This window comes from Arachis stenosperma, chromosome 2, assembly GCF_014773155.1.
Source record: "Arachis stenosperma cultivar V10309 chromosome 2, arast.V10309.gnm1.PFL2, whole genome shotgun sequence".
NCBI classification, from domain to species: domain Eukaryota; kingdom Viridiplantae; phylum Streptophyta; class Magnoliopsida; order Fabales; family Fabaceae; genus Arachis; species Arachis stenosperma.
In genome coordinates, this window is record NC_080378.1 from 6,471,292 (window position 1) to 6,475,765 (window position 4,474).

General features: G+C 37.0%; 1 non-coding gene across 1 annotated transcript; it reads left to right on the forward strand.

Moving 5' to 3' along the window:
• The first annotated feature begins 428 nt into the window (after positions 1-428).
• LOC130964328 (small nucleolar RNA R71) lies at positions 429-536 on the forward strand. Its single transcript, XR_009080427.1, has one exon. It is a non-coding gene; the product is annotated as a small nucleolar RNA R71 (small nucleolar RNA).
• The last annotated feature ends 3,938 nt before the right edge of the window (positions 537-4,474 follow it).

The following is a 4,474-nucleotide window of genomic DNA, read 5'->3' on the forward strand; positions in this document are numbered from 1 at the left end:
TTTCTCCATGAAGAATTATAGGTGTTTCCATAGGGTTCTCCCATGTAATTCACCTCTTCCATTGAAGGGTTCTCAGGATCATAAGCTTCTTCTTCAGATGAAGCGTCCTTAGTATTGCCTGGTGCAGCTTGCATTCCAGACAGACTTTGAGAAATCATATTGACTTGCTGAGTCAATATTTTGTTCTGAGCCAATATGGCATTCAGAGTATCAATATCAAGAACTCCTTTCTTCTGATTCGTCCCATTATTCACAGGATTCCTTTAAGAAGTGTACATGAATTGGTTATTTGTAACCATTTCAATGAGCTCTTGAGCTTCTGCAGGCGTCTTCTTTAGATGAAGAGATCCTCCAGCAGAGCTATCTAATGACATTTTGGACAGTTCAGACAGACCATCATAGAAGATACATATGATGCTCCATTCAGAAAGCATGTCAGAGGGACACTTTCTGATCAATTGTTTGTATCTTTCCCAAGCTTCATAGAGGGATTCACCTTCCTTCTGTTTGAAGGTTTGGACTTCCACTCTAAGCTTACTCAATTTTTGAGGTGGAAAAAACTTTGCCAAGAAGGCATTGACTAGCTTTTCCCAAGAGTTCAGGCTTTCTTTAGGTTGTGAGTCCAAGCATATCCTAGCTCTGTCTCTTACAGCAAAAGGGAATAGCATAAGTCTGTAGACCTCAGGGTCAACCCCATTGGTCTTGACAGTGTCACAGATTTGCAAGAATTTAGCTAAAAACTAATGAGGATCTTCCAATGGAAGTCCATGGAACTTGCAATTCTGTTGCATTAGAGAAACTAATTGAGGCTTAAACTCAAAGTTGTTTGCTCCAATGGCAGGGATAGAGATGCTTCTCCCATAGAAGTCGGGAGTAGGTGCAGTAAAGTCACCCAGCACCTTCCTTGCATTGTTGACATTATTGTTGTTTTCGGCTGTCATGGGTTCTTCTTCTTTGAAGATTTCTGTTAGGTCCTCTACAGAGAGTTGTGCTTTAGCTTCTCTTAGTTTTTGCTTCAAGGTCCTTTCAGGCTCAGGGTCAGCCTCAACAAGAATGCTTTTGTCTTTGTTCCTGCTCATATGAAAGAGAAGAGAACAAGAAAATATGAAATCCTCTATGTCACAGTATAGAGATTCCTTGAGGTGTCAAAGAAAAAGAAAAATAGAAGGAGGAGGTAGAAGAATTCGAACTTATCAAGAGGGATAGAGTTTGAATTGTTCATTGAGGAGGAGTGTTAGTCCATAAATAGAAGGATGTGAGAAGAGGGGAAGAAATTTTCGAAAATAAATTAAAAAGATTTTAAAAACATTTTGAAAATTTTGAAGAATGATTTTCGAAAAATATGATTGGGAAAGAAATAAAGTGATTTTTGAAAAAGACTTTGAAATTAGAAATAAAAAAGATATGATTGAAAACTATTTTAAAAAAAATTGTGATAAAAAGATATGATTGAAAAGATATCGTTTTAAAAAGATATGATTGAGAAGATATGATTTGAAAAACAATTTAAAAAGATTTGATTTTGAAAATTAATGACTTGGTTAACAAGAAATTTAAAAGATATGATTCAGACATTAAACCTTTCTCAACAGAAAAGGCAACATACTTGAAATGTTGAATCAAATCATTAATTATTAGCAAGTATTTTTTGAAAATGGAAAGAAATTGATTTTGAAAATATATGATTGAAAAAATATGATTTGAAAAAGATTTGATTTTGAAAATTTTTGAAAACTTGAAAAAAAATTTGAGTTAAAAACAAAATCTTCCCTCTTGTGCCATCTTGGCGTTAAACGCCCAGAATGGTATCCATTCTGGCGTTTAACGCCAAAAACACACCCCTTTTGGGCGTTAAATGCCCAGCCAGGCACCCTGGCTGGCGTTTAAACGCCAGTTTTCCTTCCTTACTGGGCGTTTTGAACGCCCAGCTTTTTCTGTGTAATTCCTTTGCTGTATGTTCTGAATCGTCAATTCTCTGTATTATTGACTTGAAAAGACACAAATTAAAATGTTTTTTTGAATTTTTAATGATGAGGAATAATCAAAATGCAACTAAAATCAAATAAACAATGCATGCAAGATACCAAACTTAGAAGTTTGTATACTATTGACACTAACAAATTGAGAATGCATGTGAGAAACAACAAAACACTCAAGACAAGAGAATTTAAAGATCAGAACAAGGAAATCATCAAGAACAACTTGAAGATCAATTAAGACACATGAATGAATTCGAAAAATGCAAGAAGAACAGAAACATGCAATTGACACCAAACTTAAAGTGAGACACTAGACTCAACAAGAAATATAAAATATTTTTGGTTTTTATGATTTTGTAATTTTTTTTTGGATTTTTTGAAAATTGAGTGAAAAAGAAAATAAGGATATCAAAATTCTTAATGAGAATTCCAGGAATCATGCAATGTTAGTCTAAAGCTTCAGTCTAAAGAAATTAGACATGGCTAGCCAAGCTTCAGCAGGACATTACATTCAAGAGCTAAATTAATGAGAATCAATCAGCTTTGATGATGATAAGAACATCACCTTGAAACACTAGAATTCATTCTTAAGAACTCTGAAGAAAAATACCTAAGCTAAACAACAAGATGAACCGTCAGTTGTCCAAACTCAAACAATCCCCGGCAACGGCGCCAAAAACTTGGTGCGTGGAATTGTGATCATCAATGGCGCCATCAACATGGTACGCTCAATTGTAATCTCAACTCTTTATCACAACTTCGCACAACTAACCAGCAAGTGCACTGGGTCGTCCAAGTAATAAACCTTACGCGAGTAAGGGTCGATCCCACGGAGATTGTTGGTATGAAGCAAGCTATGGTCACCTTGTAAATCTCAGTCAGGCAGATTCAAATGGTTATGGATGATTTATGAATAAAGCATAAAATAAAGACAGAGATAGTTATGTAATTCATTGGTGAGAATTTCAGATAAGCGTATGGAGATGCTTTGTCCCTTCCGTCTCTCTGCTTTCCTACTGTCTTCATCCAATCCTTCTTACTCCTTTCCATGGCAAGCTGTATGTTGGGCATCACCGTTGTCAATGGCTACAGTCCCGTCCTCTCAGTGAAAATGTTCAACGCACTCTGTCACAGCACGTCTATTCAGCTGTCGGTTCTCGATCATGTCGGAATAGAATCCAGTGATTCTTTTGCGTCTGTCACTAACGCCCCACAATCGCGAGTTTGAAGCTCGTCACAGTCATTCAATCCTTGAATCCTACTCAGAATACCACAGACAAGGTTTAGACCTTCCGGATTCTCTTGAATGCCGCCATCAATTCTAGCTTATACCACGAAGATTCCGATTAAGGGATCCAAGAGATATCCACTCAATCTAAGGTAGAACGGAGGTGGTTGTCAGGCACACGTTCATAGGTGAGAATGATGATGAGTGTCACGGATCATCATATTCATCAAGTTGAGGAACAAACGATATCTTAGAACAAGAATAAGCCGAATTGAATAGAAGAACAATAGTAATTGCATTAATACTCGAGGTACAGCAGAACTCCACACCTTAATCTATGGTGTGTAGAAACTCCACCGTTGAGAATACATAAGAACAAGGTCTAGGCATGGCCGTGAGGCCAGCCCCCATAATCTAAGAACTAGACGTCCAAAGATGATCCTAAGATCTAAAGTGATCAAAAGATGAAAATACAATAACAAAATGTCCTATTTATAGAGAACTAGTAGCTTAGGGTTTACAAAGATGAGTAAATGACATAAAAATCCACTTCCGGGCCCACTTGGTGTGTGCTTGGGCTGAGCATTGAAGCTTTCATGTGTAGAGACTTTTCTTGGAGTTAAACGCCAGCTTTTGTGCCAGTTTGGGCGTTTAACTCCCATTCTTGTGCCAGTTCCGGCGTTAAACGCCAAAATTCTTGAGCTGACTTGGAACGCCTGTTTAGGCCATCAAATCTCGGGCAAAGTATGGACTATTATACATTGCTGGAAAGCCCAGGATGTCTACTTTTCAACGCAATTAAGAGCGCGCCAATTGGGCTTCTGTAGCTCCGGAAAATCCACTTCGAGTGCAGGGAGGTCAGAATCCAACAGCATCTGCAGTCCTTTTCAGCCTCTGAATCAGATTTTTGCTCAGGTCCCTCAATTTCAGCCAGAAAACACCTGAAATTACAGAAAAACACACAAACTCATAGTAAAGTCCAGAAAAATGAATTTTAACTAAAAACTAATAAAAATATAATAAAAACTAACTAAAACATACTAAAAACATACTAAAAACAATGCCAAAAAGCGTATAAATTATCCGCTCATCATAGTGTTTTTGTGTCAAGTTAAGTTTGAGACAAAATATTTAGAGTCGCGGCTAGGCTTAAGGTGCAAAGCACCAAAGAAAAGATAAGAAAAAGTTATGTTCAAAGATTAATCAAAGGTTAAAAAGGAAGATAATTCATAATATTATCCGAGTTCTAGTTCTGAAGAACATTGAC